At 44.2% G+C, this 24040-nt stretch overlaps 1 protein-coding gene across 1 annotated transcript in view; it reads right to left on the reverse strand.

The window, feature by feature from the left end:
• The window catches only part of mctp2a (multiple C2 domains, transmembrane 2a), a 157750-nt gene that overhangs the window by 82182 nt on the left and 51528 nt on the right, over positions 1 to 24040 (reverse strand). Inside the window, exon 26 of the transcript XR_005098410.1 lies at positions 126 to 288. The gene's annotated coding sequence lies outside the window, so the exon portion shown is untranslated. The remainder of the gene's footprint in view (positions 1 to 125; positions 289 to 24040) is intronic.

Genomic DNA, 24040 nt, shown 5'->3' on the forward strand with positions numbered 1-24040 from the left:
CCGCGTGGTGAACGCCGTTTAAGCTAGCTTGATAACGAGCGTTTACCAACAACTTAGAACAGGTGCCAAAGTATGGAACATCGACTCGAGTGTCATTAGAATGAAAAGTAATAAATATTACTTACATGAATGTGTTTCCCCTTTCTTTTTGATTGACAATGTTGTTGTCACCTGTTGCCGAGCAGACTATTTGAGAGTCTTGTTGAGGTTCAGTTCTGTCTTTGTGCTTTAGGGTCATGCAACCTTTTTGTGACCCAAGTTTACAGGGAATCGGGAGACATCTTGGTTCTGAAGAAGGGAGAAGTCGAGACATACGTGATTATTTTACGAATCACCACTTGGCGGACAACAATATTTCTGTTGATTCCGATATGCACGGTTTCAAAATGTCATTTTCTCCCCCTTATTGACATTTTGAGTCAGCATTAATAACAAAACTATCAAACACAGAAAAAAAATGACAACCCCTTGCAATTTAAGATTGACATATAGAAAACGATTCCATTCCATTCTCGTACGTAAGTAACGAGGCCATTTGCACCTAAAAGTAGATTTTTTCAGCGGCAAAAAAGTCAAACAACAAAGCCGCCGCGCTTAATCATTGAAACTTCAGCCGCCGGTGACCTTTTGGGAAGGATCCATATCTGCCTTTCCTGGAGGAAAGGATGTGGATAGCGAAGCGCTTGTGTCCTTTGTGTTTGGTGAAGATATTGAGCGTTTGAAGTGTTAACACTGACACCGAGCCTTCGGGGTGAGCGGGCAAAGGGGAACATGTCACACAACGGGACGGGACTTGGATCTTTGCTTCACCTCTGCCGACCTCTCGCTCGCGTGGCTTTTTCGAGGCTTGCTACTTGGGGCTCAGTGTCAGGCTCCATCTTATCACCCCAATATGCGGAAATGTAGCTGTTTTGGGAATTTTGGAGGAAGACAGGAAGCTAACACAAGCGTGGGTACATTCCAGGTTAGGAATTCGGAATTTTGGGTGGCATGTGTAGTTTTTACCGATTTTGCAGAACCTGCAAAACCATGAGGAAAAAAAGTTAACACTAAAAAATCCTAATTACAGTAAGTATGTGAATGAAAATCCCATCATGACTATCAAATATTTCATTTAAATAATATTTAATAATTAATAACGTGATAGATATAATATATTATATTAAAATAATATTTGAATACTATATATATATTTATTTTTTTAAATTTATTTTATGATAATTTATATATTATATTTTTTATATATTTTGCTTCCTGCATCTATGCTTCATTATAAAAACTATTTGTTGAAATGACATTCTCTTTCCACCCGCTTTCATCGTCCATCTATTAAGGATGGGCTGTCACGCAAATGACCTTTGCTAATGAAGCTCTGGATTTGGGATGACAATGTTTTTTGTGTGATCTTCCCATGTTAAATGCCTCCAGTAGCTTGGCTGACATACTCCATTGAGGCCACACATAAAACAGTGTGCCATCTGCACCTGAAGCATTGCTATCGGCCCACAACCCCCCCCTCCCTCCCCCCTTTCTCTCCATGCCTTCCTCCAGCCTGACCTCGCTCTTCCCATTCCGGGCTAGGCAAGCCGAACCGAAGGCAGCTTTCAGGGGAGGGGGGGCTGTCTGCTCATATCAAGTCAGGGGACCTTTTCAGAATCGGTTCAGAGATCATAGCAAGTGGAAGTCAAGGAAGAAAATGACCCTCTACTCCAGGCTTGATCGGATCTTGGCCCAGTCAAACCCGGCGGGCCTCGGGTCTCTGGACAGCTCCATCTCTGCGGGCTCGGACCCTCCCATAGTGGGAATGAAAGAGGGCACCGAGAGGGAGCGGCGGTTCCGATGTGTCAGGCTCGATGTCCTGGCCGTCTCGCAAAGCCAAGTGGGCAAAGCAAAGGACACAGCCAGCAGGCAGCGGGCCAGAACGAGACCCCGACATTGTGTGACATGTCAGCTAATGGCTGTCGTTTTGCTTTAAGTCTCTGCGGCCGGGGATGATGACATAGGTCATCACGGGGAAGGAAAATAAACAAATGAACAAACTGCTGGCAAAAAAATACATAAAATAATAAATAGTACCAATTATCATCTGTTGGTAATTACATACAGATGTTTTTTTTATTTACATGGCGATAAAACGGCTCACTCGGAAATTTATTCCACTTATTTTTTGCAGCAAACCTTTGAACTTGTCTCACTGTAAACACGCATCCATTGAGACGGAGGGAGCTAGTTGCTTCTTGTTGACGCAAGATTATTCACCATGCGTGTCTGAGCCTCGTCTACTTGACTCCCCCCCCCACACAGATCCCAGCATTCATTAAGATTACGTAGCTACTTTAAGTCCATCGCCTCTTTGCATAATGGCGAGCGGGTTCCCCCGGCTGGTACTGTGTCTTTCAAGTGCTCGCCAAAGGATGGGACTGAATTTTAAACGGCGCCGCGCCTCGCCTCAGAGTTGACCTTGCGCAGAAAGCCCAGTGATCTCATTCTTTGCCGTGGCGCAAAGCCGCTGATTTCCTCTGTTGCGGCGTTGCTGCCGTTGAAGAAAGGAGCCTTGTACGCGGGGCCGCCGTGCATCACTGCGGGCTACTTCCACCGACCGGCTTTCTTTAAACAGAGCGGCCAGGCAGGGAAAAGGAGCTCCATTCATAACGCTTTGATATGGAAATCTAGGTTAATTTCTCTCTCCAAAGGGAGTCATTTCCAGGATTATTATCCATCTTTGGCAGGTAGATGAGCGCGGCCATTTTAAACCAAAGCGCTGAAAAGTGCCTTCAGTTATTCATTTGAAAATACTGATGGAAGAAAAAACAAGACGATACCTACGGAACCAATTAATAGAGTGTGGATGAATACTATACAGTGATCCCTCGCTACTTCGCGTTTCGTTTATCACGGCTTCACTACATCGCGGATTTTTTTTTCCAAATTAAAACAACATTTAAAAGTCAAAATAAAACTTTTCAATTGTGGAACCATGTGTCTAACCTTTAGGACAATGTAGTATTGCTCCAAATGTTCGTTTACATTCCTTTAGAAGTCCGTTTTCGCGTGTTAGCACGATCGTGAATTAGCATCTTTCCACTAACTCGTTAGCCTGCCCAGTACTTCTTGTTGGTGACGGTACTTCGCGGATTTCACTTATCGCGGGTGGTTTTTGGAACCGATTATCCGTGATAAACGAGGGATTACTGTACACATGTCATCAAGTATTGGAACGGTGAGGCCGCGTTATTCAGTAGGCAAAGAGGAGTGAATTTTAGCTGTTTCAGTCAAAATGTAGTTTGTTTTTTCCTCCACTTGCCAGTCATCATGCTGAGACCACTTTCTCCATGTCTCCAAGTGCCTGAAAGCATTTATTGGAGTGACGCCCAACAGTTACTCTGATACCGTGCCTGTCAGTCTCAGGCAGTGCCAGGCTGTCCGACGCAACTCAGGGTGGGTGACGAAGGTTAATATCGCCTAGCGCTCCAAATTCAAATGACGACAAGACGGGCTCATTGATGAATGACTGATAGTCGACCCCATATTTCACTTGTCATTGCGCCGGCTAATGCTTCCTCAGACAAGCGTTGTCAGAAGAGGTTCGCAGCTTAACCCTTGGTCGTCTTCGCCTCTCCTCGCCGCGGCCGTCACAGCCGATGACTCAACGCGACTTGTCGTCAAATGTGATTAGGAAGACTCGGCGGAGTCAGTCAGCGTGGAGATTTTCTTTGGGTGTTAGTTTGTGCGCGGTGTGATCACACAACAAGCGCTGGCGGAGCTAGGATTTTTTTACGGGGGGGGGGGGGGGGGGGGGCAAAGATATCAAAATAAAAATTAAACCCTCACAAATTATTCAGAAAACAATTCAAGGAAAGATTCCTTGTAAAATCCTTAAGGGGGACGTGGAGAGTCGTTAAAAAAATTCCCGAAAAAATCGTGAATACCCAAAAATCAATTATCTGGCCTGCCAGCTGGGGGGGTACAAGTGGACGAACATAAATCACAAATCTAGAACACTCATTCCTCTAGGAAGAACGATTCATAATTGACAATTTTCATGGAGGACGCGATGATCAGTTTCATCAAAGACTTCTAGAACAGGACATCATCTGCTTACGGCAATTGACAAGAGCACGAGAGCGTCCAAAATAAAAAACTTCTGAGCACCGCTCATGTGAGACATTTTTTGTTTAATTATCAAAGGATTTTCTCGTTGACATTTTGATTGCCATTGCCAGCTAGACCAAAGTGTTGCATTTGAATGTATTCTTTGTTTTCAAAAACAACCCCGGGATCAGATTGTGTTCCAACGCCGACTGTTCTACTTAGTGGGACTATTCAATGGCTTGTCTGTTAATCATGACCTTTAAGAGAGAGACACTAACATGGATCACCTTAGTAATGTCACATGCTGGCCTTCAGATAGCGAGCTCCTCAGGGCGAGAAGGATCCTCGATATGCCGTGGCTTTGTTAGGGGGTCTCCATAGCTGCGTCTTGCCCCTGGGTTTTGCTCTTTGGATGGTTTGGCTGATGAAACCTTGCGGTGAGGAGGGCAATATGGCAGATCGGAGCACTTGGGAGCGGTAAATGAAAGCGGCCACGAGAATGACCTGCGTCATCTGCGGTTCACTGGGCACAAAGTCGAAGGGCAAAAGGATAGAAGAGGCATATTGCCATGTAAAAAGGTCAACGCAGTCAAAATGGATGTTTGGTGTCGTCCTGAATTTGATTTTTCCCTCATGGTAAATTGTCTCTCGAGTCCTATGACACCAGAACAGCTGAACGTCTTCCGACATGCCGGCGTGCTTCATCATATCTTACAATTTGCGAATAAAATATACATCAAGCTTTTGTGGAGTACAACATTATCGCCAGCCTGTGTCTCAGTCAACATGCTCGTCTTCCCGGCCTCGGCACCACATAGCCATTAAGCACCATTACCGTGCGGGGCCATTTCATGGTCAGAGAGCATTTCAGTGCTGGCCCTCCCTGGGGCCACAGAATCAGCCAAGTGACTTCCAACCCTGCGCCAGCCTACAACAAATGTTTTACATTTTGTTGTGGTTTTCATTCCACTCTTTGCCTTTTACATCTACCCGCCGTGCACTTTGACACATCAAGTGTGACATGACTGATGGCAGTACGGTATAGCCGTATTGAACTACAGCCCGCCGAGAATGGGTTTAAAATTCTGCCATCTTGGATCGTAGAAATAACGGCAGAAAAATATTTTGGAATATTCCAACATAGCTTTCCATTGCTGTCACTTCCAGTATTCTTACCCCACTATGCAAATTAGTTCCTGTATTGAGGTGCACACACCAGAAGTTACTTTTTAAAGGTAAAAAAAATAACTTATTTAATGATAATTTAAAAAAAAAATTAAGTCCAGAGTGAATTCAAAGAAAGATGCTGCTCTTCATTGGAAGAATCAGACAAGTTAATATTCAATTATCTGGCTCCAAGCACATTTCAGGGAGGGAGGGGCATGCCCCTGCCCCCCCCCTAGCTCCGCCAGTGCAAAAGAGCCAATGTCGTGTTATCCATAAAAACATCCTGTTATTTAAAACAAAAATCTATTCTTCCCAAGTAATTAGTGTCAAGACAGATTTTTCTAAACTCAATGATTTGTAGTCTGATGCAAACTCCCGTACACGCTGACACCACGTCGCTTTACAGAATGAACAATCTGGATCGGTATCAGAACAAACTGAGGCGAAACATTTGTGAACAAACAGCGGCGGCATGTGGCATCAAGTCCAGCAGAAGGCTTTTCCTCTCGGCAACAAGCAGATGTTGCCAGCGGATCGCCTCTCAGTGTCACTGCCACCGTCAGTTTCATCCCCAATGTTTGACGCATGGATTCAAAAAAAATGGATAGGCGTCAGAGCAAAAAAAAAAAATGACACCACCACAGTGTGGAAGAAGACAGAAAGACCACCCGCTGTCAGTTTGTGCACCATCTGAACAGTCAAGCGCTGACAGCCATCACAGATGCACTCTTTACGCTACCTTGATGCTCAATAATTTGCACGGCTTCCAAACTACACGACAAAATCCACCTCATCGATTTGCGACTCGGTTCTCGCGCAGGCTGCTTATTAATTTGGTGCCGTCACAGCCGTCAGCTTGACGTTGTCGTTCAGTACGGCGGGAATCCAAACGTGCCGCTTCTGCCTCACGCTGTTGGCGGATGACACTCGGGGAGAGATCACTGGAGCTCAGTGGGAAGCTTCCTCTCAGCTGAACTACACAGCTGTTTAGCTCTCAAAACTTGACTGCTCGGCATATGTTGCGGAAAATCACTCTGCTGACAAACGTGTGCCTCATTTCGACACGGTCTTGGTAAAAATGTGATGGATATCTTTTTTCTCTCTGTACAGCTTTACCGAGATTGGTGAATATGTTTTGTTTCTTTGTTTGCTATGTTGTATTATTTATATATTATACATATTTTTTTATTTATATATTATTGATATATTAAATAAGATATATTCACATTTTGTTTGTTTGTTAGCTATGTTATATTATTATTTATTATTATTATTATTATTATTTATACAAGATACGTATATTCACCAAAATCTTATAGGCTTACTGACATTGTGTATTAATTATGGGTTGATAAAATAAATAAATAAATCAGATTTTCTATTGACCTAATTTTGTCCTCCAAGTTAAAATTCGTGGATAATAGCGATGAAAAAATTGATGATTACATTGTAGGTGCACTAGCTTGTTTCTCAGCATCAACACTGACTATTCTAAACAACAGGGGCGTTCTGTTGACTAATGTTTCAGTGATTTTCTTTTTTTTTTTTTGGTGGTATGACCTAGCAGGACGACACAGCAGGCCTCAGGACAAACCTCCGCGTCTCTCGAGATAGAGAGGCTGGCCAACTGTGTTGACTGATTGTTAGCATTAGTGGCTGTGAGTGTGATTAATATGCCTGCCCGCTAACATGTAGCATGGACAAAAAAAGAGGAGGGGTGTAGAATATCATTTAAGTGGCATGGCTGCATTTCAGATCTTTTAAAGCGGAAAAATGGCACACGGTGAACACGGCTCAGGTGTTATTGTATTTGTTCCCGCGGCTCAGTTCTGAGGGAGCGCACGCCGGGTCTAATGAGCTGGTTGTGTGGGATGCTCTAAGTGCTGCCGAGGCGCTGGCATCTATTTTAGTGAGTTTTAGGGACGGCGGTAATTGCTACAGTGTGAGGTTATTGTTTTCATTCACGCCTGAAGCTGCAAACTTCCTGTCTGGATGGAAGGGCAGCGATATTACCACACTGTTTTCGACAAGTACACGACGTTATTTTTAGCATTTTAACTTGCACACGGAAAAGAAGGCAAGACGTGTTCTTACTGGTCTTGTACGGCGTGGGGTCATTTGATACACAGCACCGCAAATGTTTGCTGTAGTTCCGGGTTTGACCTGTGAGAGGCAGCGGTATTAGCTTGTCTGCTAACGACAGACTTCATGAAATTCAACCTTAGTATAACGCGGCAAGAATTTTGAAAATTGAAGCTTTTTCAGAGAAATTATGCTTGTTTTGTTGTTTTGTTTTCACGAGGAAAATAGCCTTTGTGTCAGAAAAGCAGATTAAAATTAGAGCCAATTTCATTTTTTTCCTCAAGATATATTCACACAATGTACTTTACCACGCTAAATTAACATTTTTAACATTTCTCGACTGTCGAGTATTTCAAGATCACGTCCACACACTCGCTCCAAGTTTTTTCATTTGGGTGCAGGTGCTGTAAGGTAGCGTAGCGATTAAGCGAGCTGCTCACTCAACATCTGTCAGAGGTTCATGTGTGTAGCACAGATCCATGGCTGGGGCACTCCCTCGGTGCCCCTATGGAAAAAGAGGCCTGCCAGAATGAGGAATGATAGCTCAAGCCCTTATTATTAGAATTAATTGTCTTTTAGTCATGCGTTGGAGCAGGACTGCCAAGGTAGGAAGGCAAGGTGGGGAATAATGAGGGCTCTGTTGAAGTCGTCATGTTTTCTTTTTTTTTTTTTTTTTTAAAGCACCCCATGAAAAAAAATGACGTCTCGGCTCTATTGAGGTGATTTAGCTCCGTGACAAGTGGGAAGTCGTGACAACGTTTATGAGCAGCGATGAAAACTAAAAAGATCACAGCGATGCTTGTTCACATCAAACGGCAATCGCCCTCCCTTCACACTGACCTCCTTTGGTACTACTTTCCTTTGTTTGAATTCTTACCAGCTGAGATTAGGTTCTAACTGAGAGCACTTATGAAATCTCTGAGACACATTAAGTATCTTTTTTCCCAGAGTGGTGACACAACTTGAATTTGTACCAAGGTAAAAATTGTCCCCATCGGTTAGCTTGCGCAGGCTGCGAGCGATACGATTATGTGCTCGAACAGACAAGCCCCCTTCAAGAACTTTTGCAAACTTTTGCAACCATGATGGAATATCTGTCAGCGGGGCGTCATTAACTTTGCGCATGATTAAGTGAGTATTAACCAAACTTGTCAAGCGGGAAATGTGTTTACGTATAGACAGCAATAAAATATTTTATTTGTTTATTTTATTTTTATTTAATTTGCATTTTCTCATTTTATTATGATATTATATTTATTACAGTAAACAATTGCTATTTCCGGGGTATTCACAGGATTATTTTTTCAGAAAATATTTTTAGACATGACACCCCCAAAATTCCGTTTTTAGTGCGTGTGCATATCTCAACGTATGACTACGCTTGTCCGTGCGCTGCTCCTGTACGTGTTGTGTTCACGGTAGCGGTGGCGTTGTACCAAGCCGTCACGTACCCGGGGGATGAGATTTACCATTTCAAAAGATGCCCGTGTTTGGAAACTTTACGCGCAAGCGTGCGCGTACACACACAGCGGTAGAATCACCCACCCACACGCCGCTTCCCCAGCTTGAGGACGTGCGACGTGGGCCGCCGAGGCTTGTGTGAACAGATGGGAGGGAACCAGCATAAAATAAAGTTAAACTAGAACAGAATGACTATGCAAGTGGTGTGGCTGCCCTTTGTTTGCTAGGAAGGTGATCCTCAGCAGCTGGGGATGATGGAACGCATGATTAAAATTACTAGAGGGAATGATTAATATCTCCTTAAAGCCCACACTTCCAGCATATCAATCATCTCATTACAGTGGAAAAGTTAATTGTGTGAGGGGAGGGTTGGGGCCTCTAAACCGTGAAAAAGTAGCCCACCCCTCGACATGTTTACACACACAACAAAACCGGCCCGATAACTTGACTCTGTTTCCCCAGTTGGAAATTTGCTCGCCAAGATCGAAAGCATTACTTTGACATATACTCACGGGCGGAGCTAGAGGTGGGGGGGGGGGGGGGGGGGGGGTACAGGGGCACTTCCCCCCCAGCCCCTGAAATATGCTAGCAGATTCTGGGCCAGAAAAGTTTGACTGGAATTTTGTTCAACAATTCCTCAGCATCCTTTCGTAAGGAACACGTAATGAATTTTTCTCAGTGTTTTATGAAGAATTTTGGAGGTTTGTAATTGTTTTATGGTTTGTTTCGCGGACCCCTTGAGACATCCGAGCTGCGCCGGTTCACGTCAAATGAACTAAGGATTTCGAGTAGGCATTAGAGTCACAAAGCAGAAGCTCTCAAATGGCGCACAATCTGTTATGCTAGCTTGAGATCTGTTATGCTATCTTGAAATCGAACAAAAAATATCACTACTAAAAATAATCCACTGGAAAACTTTGGAACACTCCACCCTCAAAACGGAATGAGGTGCTCCTGATTCACGTGCTAACAAAACAAGCATTCATACTCCGGCTTTTGCCGCCGTTGCATTTTCCGCTTCATTTAGCGCCACATTACGGAAGTTTGCGATTCTAAACCACGAGAAAAGGCAAAACAAATGAAGCGGTGTACAAGGCCAGACGAGAGGAGATGAGAGTTCCTGTGCCTACGGTGGCCCGCATTGCCCTTGCCTTTGCCTTGCTATCCCCTAGCTGCCAGGATGTCCTACTCTTTGCCCTCTCTGCTCTAGTGCGCTCGCTCCCGACCGCCCCTCCCACCTCTCCCTGCGTGCCGACGCTGCCTGAGCCAGCTGCTCCCACTTCATCTTCAGCAGCGTCACCGGGCGGGGTATTAATCATGTTTTTCGAGGGGGACACTCCGCTATTTATCTCCCTGACACCTCCAGCATTCAGAGGCCCGTTGCTGGGCACAGCCCATTGAGTAGTAAGATTACACATTACTTCGCTCCATTGCTTTTCCCTGCCCTCTCCATTGACTAGCTGTTCCACGGCGGAGTTGAGCTGGCGCCATCTGACATAATTTATGCCCTACATGTATAAAACACACAGCGCAATTTCACCATTATTGCCGTATTTCACATATTTGCCAGTGTTAAGCAAACGAATCAAACATCTTTTGGCACCTAAAGGCTGCCGAGCGATGCCGCCGAACCCGACTGAACTCTCAGGGAAAGGGGGCGGGGCTTACTGACTTTTACCCGGCCGCTGGTTTTAGCTGTAAATTTGAATCGCAGTTGTGGCGTCGTCACTGATGGCAGCCAATGGAAATGCGACAGTCGAGATGACTCGGATTCAGTCAAGGACTTTGACACTTTTCCATGGTTTTGGAAAAATAATTGTCACAGAGGCCAATTAAATTCCTCTGCATGAAGGTACAGAACTGGGTTACTATGAAAGGGAAGCGTCCATCAATGAATGAACTTGGCACTAAAATATGACACACACAACCCACTTAATGTTTTGTCCATTTTGTTGCAGTCTGTCTTGGACCTTGGTTCTGCTTTTCACTTAGCGCTCCATAAGCCCTTGTTATAAATGACCATTTTCGTTTTTGAGATAGCTTTACGACCCGAGACACTCAGTACAAATAATTGCATCTCTTGAATCCAATTCTACAAGTTGACCCTTTACTTTTGTCTCTTCAACTTCATATTGACATATTGACGTTAATTTCAGAGCAAGCCACGGCTTTGAATTTCCATCGAGTGGTCGGGCTTTGAGGAGGGGATGAAATGCGGGAAGGTTTGCGTTGCCATTTCCCAACAATTTACTTTAGTTTCAGTAAAAGTGTGGAAATTTGTAGATGGTAAGATTCCAACACTACCTTCCGCATTGGAGATCATTATCAAGCAACTGAATTAGACAAGGGGATGAAGAAGGTGTCTCGGAGAAAGAGGAAGCCGTTATGTCGGCTGATGGTCGGGCTAATGGGGTGATGGGGATGCTGAATGAAGGAGGAATTCTCCAGGGAAGCCCGCAGTGAGTTCTGCTCGAGTGTCAACCAACTCCACTTGTGAAAATGGAGGATGGAATTGCTTGAAATGCTGCCAAATAGTTAATCAAATATCTGTTCAAAAGGGAAGTGAACATTTTTAGAACAATAAAGCCAAGTACGCTCTCAGCCTGCCCGACACACTTTGCCATTATGATTTTCACCCGTTTCCTTTTTTTTCAGTATTGTTTGTAAAAATAAATAAATAAATAAATAAATAAAATTAAAAATAAATAAAAAAAAAAAAACTTTTAATTATTATGTTTATATCTCCCATTTAGAATAATTTTAATTAAATTACGGTTCTGGTTCATAAATAGGCCAAAAAATGCAGATTTCTTTTCCCCCCCCAATTAATGGCAAATGTTTTATTTGGATTTGCCGCAAATATTATCAGTCTGCTTTCATGGAGGCTGACAGAAATTGGAGGATATTAACCGGTGACAACGTACGGTCTCCACTCGTTTCCTTCTACGGTATCAACACAACCCGGCCGGGTTTGAAATGTTAAACATCAGACGGACCGTTGGCGCCTATATAGACTGGATCGTCTCAGATGAAAGCCACGTACTCTCGTCCAAACCTTGAAAATGGATCGCACTATACGGCAGTGATAACAAGAATTTAGCTTCAAACAGGTCCGACATCAAATGAGCACCAGCAGGTGCGCTAGTCGGGTGCATGAACGTCACTACTTGTGTGCGTACTGTACATTTCTGCCATGATTATGTTATGTTAGACTGAGTGCATAGGTGTGTTTTTTTTTTCCCCCCACTCGCCCCCTCCCACCCCTGTCTGGCCTCTAATAACACATTGTATATTGTAGCTGAGGCCCAGAGAATTTGGACACATGTTCACCTCTCTTTTGATGGCCCCAAATGGAGACGGGAAGAAAGGGGACAACATTTGGACCGGGGATTCACCAAAGGGAACAAGATGAAAAGGAAGAGACAAGATGGCAAGAGAACCCCCCCCCTCGTCCTCCTCCGTCATGACCGACAGAGTGGCCCATTCATCTGCTCTAATTCGGGGCATTAGTGCCTCACAGGATCAACAATGTCAAGGCTACAAACAAGAGTTGTTGTTGACTTTGCTGCTGCTGATTCTTTTTTTTTTTTTTTTCATGTCCCGAAGCATTCTTTCATACAGTGTGGCATTGTAAGGTTATTGTGGCCGCGTCAAAGTCAGGATCTACTATTAAGGCTCATTCAAACAATGTCGTTTTCTGTCGTTACCGCACTGGCCAAAATCGACGCAAGGCAGACATGACATCAGCGTTATTTTAAAGTAAATGTCGTAGAAGTCGTTTTTGTTGCAGGCCGCATTGTCGTCATAGTTTCCCTCGGATACGGTACAGGCTTCACAATAATCTGATGAATAACTAGTTTTGAAATCAGTAAAAACTGTTCAAATAGTTTAAAAAATGAACATTGCTAGCAATAGCTTTATTTTTAAAAAGTGAAGACAATTTGGAATTTTAGTTATGACACCGAGTCGACGCCAAATTTGTATTCGCGGGCCACATAAAATGACGTTGCGGGTCGTATTTGGCCCCCTGGCCTTGAGTTTGACACCTATGTCATAGACTGATTGGTATTAAATGAAAATTCCACTGCTAATATTCCTTCTACAAATATTCTATTGATTCGGATCTCTCCGTGTAAACTTGTGGCGTGACCTTTCTATACAGTTCCTGTCGCTCAGCAGCTGAGAGGGTTCATCAATGTAATTAGGGATCGCTATGTCTTATTTTTAATTGGCTTCAAATATCAACTAGAGTGATATTGGAAACTCCATCAAAGCTCAGCGTCACTGCGCTGTGTAATCGGTGCTGTCATTTTAATTAAGTGCTCATATTTCAAATGCCTGTTTTAATAACTGGCCTGTTTGATTATTCGTCTGTCGCGGTCCCTTCACGGTCAGCATCAATAGCTAATCGTTAGCAAAACAAAAGTGGGTGTCGGAACTTATAATTTTATGGGTGGCGCTACGAATGAATTAGAATTTCAAAAGAAAGGAAGCCAAGGTTCATTTTTCTACTCTACTTACAGAAATAGAGGGACTGAAGTAAACATCTTACAAATATCGAAATGAATACATTTCGAAATATCATCTATCTGCCGCAGTAAGCAATTCAATTGAAGAGCTTCACAAGTGGCTCATTAACAACTACAAACTACTTTTTAAATTCACTTTTCATTCATATAGCCTCAATCTACCTTCATTTCACTTCAGTGACTCCTGGTACTTGTAATTCATAAACTATTGATTCAGTCAGAGTCATAATCAGCACTGTGCGCCTCTTAATTCACGGCAATTAATGTAGTTATAAAGAAAAAACAGCTATCCTTCAGATTTGTTTTTGTAGACTGCTGCTAATATACTGCACACGCTCAGCAAACCTGAGTTGAGGTTCTACTTCACTCACTCACGTACACATGAAGCTTATTTATTCAAAAACACACTTTAATGGAGCTTATTAAATTGTGCCAATGTTTGTGACGGGGCCAATAATGGCACGATTGAGGCCATTTATTTGAACTTCACCCTCAAATAGAATCAGCGAGCATCCCATGTGTATGCAAAGAGAGGAGGAGGAGCACCATCGATCCTTTAATCCGTTCCCAAAGGTTCCTTTAAGAGAGGTGCATTAAAGAAGCCCTTAAAATCCGGAATTGCCAATAATGAGCAGCCATTACTCAAATTACATCCAGTGCTTATTGGCTTTAGGCTAATGAAGAAAACATGATCAATCATCATCACGGCCCCGTGTCGTCTTGTCAGATGGCCGCACTTGAATCGCGACTGGCGGGGCAGAGCTCCACCTACTGGGAAGCGCATCCTTTTAAATAAAAAAATGGAGTCCTCTGGATTCCGTAAACGTACGCTCATCTTCTCCCGCTTATTCGCCACCCGACAGTTCACCTGCCCTCAATCTCAGACACCGCAGAAGGTCTAGAGCAAACTTTTATTGCTGATCCAATCCTAGTTTAAATCCAACGTGCAGCAAAGCTTCTAAAGTTGCCTCCCATCAATAATGAGGTCTCATTTACACAAATTACTCCGAACGCTGATTAGGTATTATCTAACGGCAAGGGCCGCGCCGATCAATCATCATCAGCCCGGGGACCGTCAAGGAACATCGAAAGGTTAACCCGGATCTTAAAAGGGCCTGCCGGTGTCAGCAGAATGCGAGCGGCGGGCCTCGGCGCTGTCGATAGAGCGGCCCGACAATTAGGTAATGATTCGAATAGCGGCACCTGGGACCCCGTGAGAAAATGAGCCGTCGTGGCATAATTTCACAATGATTTGTTTATAAATCTATACCAGCGAGTGGATAAAAGTCGGCGTGGTGATATGAAGTGCTTGTCAACTGCAAACTTTGCAAAGAGCTTTTTGATGATAGTCAGAAACACAAAATGGAAATGCTTTGTAAATGTGTTAACGTTGAAAACGGCGATTTGAACCCGACAGATTTTTAGTTATTTACGGATCATCGAGCGGAAATCCTGTGGCGCCGTACGTCAATTTTCTCGTTCAAGATTGATTTATCTCGCGTCTGCTGATAAAATGTCTTTATGGTGTTGATTTTTAAACGAGTGGATTTCTGTGACAGCTTTCTCAGATGAGAATATTACCTATGGATTCCCGTGATGGCGTACGATCCAATCCAGGCATCGCTCTTTAAATTTGCTTTGGCAATTCCATTTCTTGGCAGGAAGCATAAAAAAAAATTGCTTTTTGAAAAATCACTTGAAGGTTGTTTTTGTTCTTTTCAAGTGATGATTATTTATGACAGAAGAAGAACATCTATGTCAACAACGCCCGGGTGTTTACGATTTCATTCTCCGAATTAAATAGCACGGTTTGTGTCTTTGTTCCGTCTCGGATATCATATTCTTCACATTGAGGACTATTTTTTTTGTCGTCAATGGATTTTGTTGGGATTTGATCTTTAAGAAGCTCACTCCTAATATCAAAAGAGCTGCGGATATACGTTAGTGGCATCCATAGAGATGATTTATCAGCAGGAGGGTCACGACACAAAGCCCCCAAATAGGACAAACTCCTCCAAAAACTCAACAAGCTACAACCGGTTCCTTCTTCCGTGCCAATTAAAGGCCACCTTTAGCCAACCAAATGTTTGCTCATTGGAAAACCTTGTTACCCAAATCAGCTGGTGGCCCTCGGCATACGTGTGCCCCATCAGGGTTGAAGGCCAGAGCATGCTGTGTGCCTCCGCTAATACAAATGAACTTCTTCAGCGAGGTCTGACTCTTACGGCGGCGAACAAACGCCGCAGCCTCTTTAGGTAATGGGTAGCAGTGGGACACACAAGCGAAACCGTGAGACATAAAGGGCCGCTGCCTCTGGATGGGGGCGAGTGCTTATCAGGCCGCCGGGATTATCATGCGTCCCCCGCTGCCAAGTCACATGCGCTCGCTGCTCTCCTACAAACAAGTCGCGTTACAAGTGTTATTACGTTCACCTTTTATCCGCTTGCTTTTGCTAGCGAGATCATCAAATGAGCCACAGGGCACCAGAAGTACGTAAGCCGCTCGAGGGGGGCGAACGTCTTGAGACGCTCTTACAGGTCGTCTTCAAGAAAACCGAAAATAACCCGGAGGTGACTCCGGATGATATTAGCGTTAGCCTTTTGATCATTACCTGCTTAGCATCGCACATCTTCATTACCGGTCGTGGAATTCACGATGTTAGTCGTTGCATTTTCCGCAACGGTGGAAGGTAATGTGTTTATTTAATGAAGATTCCTGCCATATATTTAAAAAAAAAAACTGAAATGATTGACAACAACCATTCAGCGGAAGTGCGCGTAGCATTAGCATACATGTCCGTCGCGTCTGGCGGGAGAGGACGTTTCCTGTCATTTCTTCCCATGGAATGGTTCTGCCTGATCACTGTCAATAAATAAATCTGATAATTGTCAGCACCGACAGCTGTTTGTGACAGCTTTGTTGTCTTGACTCGCCGCATCCTGTCATTCCTGCCGAGGAAAAGCGGAGTCTTATATACTCCGACTGGCATCCGGAGAGCGGCAACATTTGCACATGAATCAATTGTCGGCGTCACTGTTCTCTGACAACTCGGTGACAGCTTCGATATGCCCGCCGTGTTGTTGTACGCATTTCTTCTCAGTGGCGTATTATTTATTTTTTTCCTTATCATGTGTGATTCGAGAAATCTGGAATATCAAGGTTGTAGCTATCATTATAAAAACACAAGCACGGAAAATTCACAATAATGGACCGGAGCAAAATGTGCAGAAAAGTAGATGAAACATCCTTTTTTTAAATTAAAAAATATATATATATCTCCTCTTTCAACAGCTACTTGAAAGTGAGCTTTTCCCGATTGCGGCTCTTGTTGCTCAAGATAACTGCTTGACATTTGCTAAATCAGTCGGTGTCAGTTTTGCCGACTCTACTTGAAAGCGCTCCTAACTTTGGCATTTGGCAATACTCTGTCACTCAAGTGTTTTTTTGGTTTTTTTTTGTGGTGACTCACAAAGCAGATAAATAAAAACTCTGAAAGTGGAGAAAACAACTGTAATTTCAGAAATAAATATCAACGGGAGACACCCAGAGTAGTCTTTTTAAATCTCGGGTGTGGTAAGAGTAGCGTGTTACTTTGACAGTCGGAGGGAGGATCATTTCAAGGCTTTAGGAAATTTTATTTCTAATTGGCTGTTTCAATTTTACACTAATTTCATCTAAACAACCCAAATAATTACGATTCGGGGACAAACTGAGTGGTCCAACCGAATTAATGCACAGTAGTGCTGTTAGCATAAAGTAGCTATCCGAGCTGAAGGGTTAATAAGTTTGCGGCAATGAAGATGAACCTGAGCCAACAAAAAGCCACTTAGACCGGTAGGCAGCGGCCCATTGATCGACGGCGGCGAGGGGAAACCCTCTCCACTTGCACTTAATCCCGCACGTCACTTCAATGTTTTGCCGGTGTCAGTGCACTCGCGGGGCTCCCGGTGCAACGCTAATCGCAGCCATCAGTGTTCTTTGAGGCTTGACCGGCCACAATCATCTGTTCACGTCAACGATCGTGCTCGCGCACTTGTGCCTAATGGCTCTTAAGTTCCTCCGCCCTCCAAGCTTCCCCTGCACCCTCACAGCCTGTAAAGCTCCGGGGGTGATCAATTAAAATCACTACAAGAGTTAAAGGCCTATCAATAAACAGTCCCCTATGACTCAAACGCAACCTGTTGACATGTGAATGGATTCGGCTCATTCCCTATCACGCCAAAGTGTCATAAATACGATCATGGGCAGCCGATTCTTCCAAATTCAATGGAAAATTCAGTTTATGTTGTTTTTGAGATATAAAAGATTCCAACGGGAGTCATTTAAATAACTCCTTGGGGTCACCAGATTGCCAGATGCACCGGGAACGCATAGCACGGTCTACCAAATTCACAAACAAGCTAACCAAGCCTTGCCCGGGCAGGAAAATGAAGATTACGCACACAGCAAAAATAGAGCCCTCGGGGTGAGGAACGGGACTCCCTCGTGAACCGAAGACCCCCCTTGTACGTTACTGAGTCCGTCCTCTGCATAATAAAATCCACCATTAACATTTACACACAGGCATTTACAGATTCAAGTCTCTGTAGAGTTGATAAACACAAAACCGGCATTAGAAACAGCGAGACAAAAGAATTTTCATGAGGGTCGAGGTTTTACGGCTACCTTTCCGTCGCTACGTTAGCGATTGAAGTTGATGCTATAAATGGGTCGAGGACCTTCCTCAAGAGAGAATCACGAGTTAGTAAATCTTACAGAGGCGCCATCTGCCTCTGTATTGGGAATGCCGACCTCTGCTGACATTTATAACCGATCAGACGCCCGAAGAGCAGACTCGATGTCAGCTGTAAAACGGAGAGTCAATCTCACGATTGTTTATTTTCCAACAGAGTTGAACGTCTTGTGAGCCAAGTTAAGCTACCACGAAAAAATGTTCACGTGTGAATCTCCTATTTAGAGCGAGAACTGCAAAAACTTCCCTTCTCACACTCTGTGAACATATTGACTGCCCGAGGGCAGTGTAAAGTGTTGGCGAGCGTGCGTGGTGATCAAGTCCAGGCCGTGTAACTGACACTATGGAGTCGGTCGTGGGTGGATAGCATCGCCTGCGGCGCGGGGTCGTGACACTGACGTAGCGGACTTTCTCCCTGTCCTTAGCGGGGAGTGACACAGCGAGGCCGCTCGCTGATGCCTTTCACGTGGGAATCGCAGCTCGGAGCGATACCGAAACAAAACCTTCTGCGTGACTCTGTGGGAAAATTCAGTTTGGACTTGTAGAATCCCTTCATGTTTCCTCTAAAGTAAACTACAAGTCCAAAGTTTATTGTTCCAGATTGCTTTTTTTTTTTTTTCTTTTGGTCCAAAGAAAGGGAGCAGCTGCGTTTTCGAGGTCAACTAAAAATAAATGGACATTGTTGTGGATTGGGAGGCCGAGTTATTTGCTATCAATTTGCGTTCACCGGGGAGTTCTTTCGATTTAAAGAGTGGATTCTTAATTGGCTCCGACAGTGGAGACGCATTAGCGCTGTCATTCGGTTAAATATTCTCAAGATAGCCTCGTTTGACTGCAAAGGTGTCAAAGTCTTCCGCTTTGCCGCGTTAAACCTCCGAGCGCTGCTAATCAGTTTGTGCGCATTGAAAGTTGTGACTACTGAGCCATCCGATCTCCGCAGCTCAAAGACTTCGCTCCTATGGAACAGCGGGGGGGCCGCTCGCCAAGTTCTTTTTGCAGAAGTTTTGCGGGCTTATTACTCAAGGGGGGTCTCGTGTTTTTTTCCTCGCATGTCCCATGGGTGTCTTTTCCAGCTGTAATGAGGCCTCCTAGACCAGAAAGCTGCCTTTAAAACAGGGAGTAATGAGTCCTTGTTGGCAGAGAATAAGGATTCGCCGTACTCGGTGGAAAAGGGAAGGTCACAGAGAGGAGTTTTATTTTGGGAAACTGTCTCGTTTCAGAAGCAAACACGGCTTGAAGGGAAACACTACAAAGTCCTCGTCCAAGAACCGGTTGTCACGGTCGGATGGCATTTCAACACCTTTGATGCGCCGAGGTAGACTTAACAGCTTGGGTTCTCTACCTGATGTTTGGAAGTGTTGACAAAGCAACGGTCCTTAGGGTGAAGTAGCTCTTCTTCCGCTAAGAAGGCATCACGGTATGTAGATCTTCTCAGGTGACGGACAAATCAAAGCCAAGGTCAAACATACAGCGCAGACAAGCGTAGATAAAGTTCAACATTTCATTCTGTCAAATATCATGACAGTCTTGTTATGAGCTTGCCAAGGTCAGATTCAAGAAGGATTTTTTTTACAGGGAATGCATACCAAGTACAGGACGAGCTATTATGTACAAACGCTGACGTTTACAATTGAGAAACTTAAGCAATGGCATAAAAGAAGTCATGGTAGCCTGACATTGACCTTCAGCTAGGAGATTGAGTTGAGCATATCTAAACCTGCGCTTAGGTGGAGAGGCCAGGCAGGCACTTGGCGGCAGCCTCACGTCATCTCTCCGTTTCCAGTAATAACGGCCGGGGCCGCCTGCCTCGGCGACACATCCGAGCGTAATTGGCCCTGACAAGAGGGCAAATCATCAACGCGGGCCTGATAAGCGTTACGGCGCCATGACAGCAGGCAGAAGTGTATTAGCAACAGTGTGACATATCGCATTACCGCAGTGAATACAATCAAGGAGATACTAAACATTTTGGCAGCTTCAATGACCGTCCGTGTCCCCGCTCTCCGGCCAGGCCCATTACGTCTTAGTTTCCCTTGCTGATTGGTCACGCGGATTTGTGTCACCTTAAGGCAGACTAAATGGCTGTTATAGGGTGATATTGTTGATAAGCAATTAAATTGGGAGCCTTTTGTAAGACTTTGGTCACTTGCGCTGATAACCCAGAGACACAGTGAATATACCGGCAACGCAATCCCGCATAGTGTTGTTAAAACTCCCATTTGTTGCGTTTTAATGTCTTTACTTGGATTTTCCCTCCACTTTCCGTTGTGAGACGGCCGATTCCTCCCACGCAGAAACAGTGGAAAATCCATTTCAGCGGGGCAGTGCACAATGTGTAACAGGAGCCTCGGGGTAGCGCGACAGGTCCTGAACTTGATAACTTGTACATGTTTTATAGCCGCTACGTTATAAATTATTTCCACAGGCTGCGGTCTTATGGGAGGTGGTGTTGAGGGAGGGTTGTATTCTCTCAGCTTCAGTTACTGGTAACATCTTTTAATGACATTAACAAATTTGCCGCTCTAGTGTTACAAGAGCTATGGAGGAAATCTTAAACGCCTCCACGGTAAATACGAGGTTATGATATTATCTGGCGGTGCGCCGGGTGGATCGTATGGCTATTAAAAGTGGGCCAGCAGTGGTAACAATTACGCACATGAATGCCCCCGCGTTGCCGCCTAACAGCCTGTCTGCATTTCCTGTTGTAACCGTGAGCTATGGGCCCGAAAACACCCGATTTTATTGGCTGCAAACACGCCCTTTTTACGACTTTTTTTGCTATTCCCGCTCGGATTGCTAATGAGGCCCTAAGAAAAACCTATGCCCAAACATTTTAGAGCTCACACGTGTGCCTTTTGTACGTTCAATTAGCCTCACGTTACGTGTAGTTATCCTCACCAGGCATCTTCGTTAATCCCGTTAATGTACATACAGAAGTAACGTGGCGTTTTTCCAGGCGTATAATCGCAAATCAGACGGCCATCCGTGTAATACGTTACGTCACCCAGTAATAAAACCCAAGCAGCCTAATATAATCCAAGCTTTGCCCTTCGCATTAGTCAATGTACGAGTGGAGGCGAAGACTAATGGCCCGATAAGGCGACGGGACGCGAAAGGAATTATAACATCATTTAATTCAGCCATGCCTGGTGTTTTATTTAAGTTTTCCTGACATTGTAATCTAGACAAAATACGAAAAGAGATAACGAGAATTTCGGATCTGATATGGATCCCTGGAAAGTAATGAGCTGCCAGATATGATCCCAAAAAGCCTCCGAGACTTATTCTTAGTCGGGCGTCCGCACGAGACATGACAACTTTTAATCTTGCTGCGGAACCGTGCCAAAGCTCGTTTTATCCCCCAAGACAGGGCGAGGGATTTGCAAGCACTAATAGAGTTCATAGATTGGAGCATGTCAGATAACGAGTCAGTGGAAGTGAGTGACAGCGGTGGTTCCGTGACTCTCGCAGCCGTTTTCCTGCAACAATGCTGACTCGTGAGGTTGCGCCGCGAGTCTTGAGGCGTTAGAGCGCCGAGCCAACCGACAGATCTTCATGGGCAGTGACACTTTGCAAATATCTCAATCTGGCGAAAGCCACTCGGAGTGACAATGAGCGGCGCTGTGAAATTGGAGGAGTCAGCAGCCAGCGTTTATTTCATCAGGCCGGTTTCCCGACGAGGTGCAATTGCCTGACAGCTGGAGGTGATCGGTGCATATGTCAAGACTCCCACAGGCCCGTTGTCACCGCTCGTTTCTCTAATGAGAACGCGGGGCGGCGGCGGCGGCGAGACAAAAGAATGGCAGTGGAGCACATTACGCCGCGTCTAAAAGGTCCGAAGTCACATCCGAGTTGTCATGTCACATTGTGATAGGGAGGAATAGAAATCTGTCATATAAACAAATTGCGGATTTGGCATCTGATGGCTGAAGTCTTTGGACAATTGTCAGTCTTCAATGAACTTTAAATGTGTGTTATGCCAGAGAGTTACCAAATTGTGACACCCAACCAAATAGTCCGACTATTTCAAAGACTGGAGCGACCGTACAAAGTCTAACTGCCCCTAAAATAAAACCCGGCCTCTTTTCTTAAATAGCGTAGAGTCAAAGAGAATGGCTCGCATTCGACCTTATATTAGAGGAGATGGAAAAGTAGTTAGCCAGGAGCTATGCACAAACAGCTGTAACAACAACACTCAACAAAGTAGGAAAATATTTTCAGAAGGAAACGAGTAATTCTGCGCTCAATTCAAGGGCAAGGTGAGGACGAAGACGCCACAACTGAATTGCTAGCATCTGAGCGTCCACCTCCGTGACCCGCCATCTTGTTATCCCTGGTTGAAACAAAGACATTTGGTTCTTTGCGCCGCTCAAGTGACACTTGCAAAAGTAAATATGAACTCAACCCCCCCCCCCCTCCATGAAAATCTAATTACGTTAAGTGCAGGCATATGTTGAATCACAGACCTGGTGTCGTGCAATTGTCATTTGAGTCAACTTTGACCTTTTCAATGAGGTCTGGAACAAACTGATTTCATCTGCAACAGCTGCCCTATTTTTTTTCTTTTGCTTTTATTTTCACGACTCGTGAAACGCTCGTGATCCAAAGAGGCTCACGTTTCTGTCCACTTGCATATGTCAGGACCTTTCTCAACACTTTAGGTTTCAACCGCTATTATGTTGACCCGCGTTTGATTGAGCGTGGCAGTGCGTCTGAGTCTGTCACGGAAACACGATATGGACCAAATAAAGTCGAAACATGTCAATAAAATATCCCGGGTCGCTTTTCAGACAATATACATTGATAACAATTCGTTAAGTCACTTTACAAAAAAAACAAGCCTCACGGTGTTAATAAGTTAGTGCTAATTAGCATGCTAGCGCTGATTAGCACGAGACTGTTTCTCAACTAATTACAACTTTCACACCATTGCCAGCACGTTAATTGGTATCTACATTTACTTACACCCTCAAACAACCACTTTGACCTTATTTTTAAGACAATTCGTAACTATTTTCGTCAGGCTCGTATCATAGTTGGTGGTGGCTACCTTGTTTGTTTCCATGGTTGGAAGGGGATGGAAATAACAGTATTTGAGACAGTTCTTAGAATTATGAGCTCAGTATAGAAAAAGAATTTGTACAAAGAACTGACCTAAATGACCTTTAACGTCAGCCAAGGTATTCACATTCACTGAAAACGTGCATGTAGCAGTGCCTTGAGCATTTCTCCGACTCCTACATGCCTTAACAAGGAAGCGCAAATTTTTCACACACAAAAAAAGTGGCAACATTTTTCAGGTCATGCCTTTATACAATAGAAAACCAATTTAGAAGGCAAACACAGAAAAGAAAAATTGCGACGCTACACGTGAAATAAAACTAATACCGCTACATAATTGCCTGTTTTTTTGTAGCGAACATTTGCGTGGTATTTTTAATTTTGCCTTCTACTCCGGGAATGCTCACGTTACCATTATTGTCGCGAGTACAATGTTAATGGATGGATGAATACTCAGCTAAACAATAATCCATATGAAAGTGGGAAAAACAAGTAATCATGTTTAATCAATTCACGCCTGATGAGCAGTTTAAAGCAAGGTCAAAACATGGCACCGCCGCGCGTGCTTTGCAATCGGCGAGACAAAAAGCGAATGTAAAGCGCAGCGTTTAAAAAAGGACTTGTGTGGTGATACTTTTTAATTGCTTCAGACAAAATTTGTTTGGAGGCAGCGCTCATCAAATTGAAAAACATGAAAGTGGATTTCAGCGGGTGAATGCGTAAAAAGGTACGTCCTTGGGGAGTGTTGTGTTGTGCCAGTAATGAGTGGTGGGCATGAAAGACTCCACTCCGACAGATGTATCCATTTATAAAAAAAAAAAGGAATAGCTGTGTTTAGCACGACGCGCTGAACAAATTGCATGCAACTTTCACAACGGCACGTGTTTACTTACACTCGTGGGGACGTGTCATTGTT

This window comes from Syngnathus acus, chromosome 6 (genome assembly GCF_901709675.1).
Source record: "Syngnathus acus chromosome 6, fSynAcu1.2, whole genome shotgun sequence".
Lineage (NCBI taxonomy): Eukaryota > Metazoa > Chordata > Actinopteri > Syngnathiformes > Syngnathidae > Syngnathus > Syngnathus acus.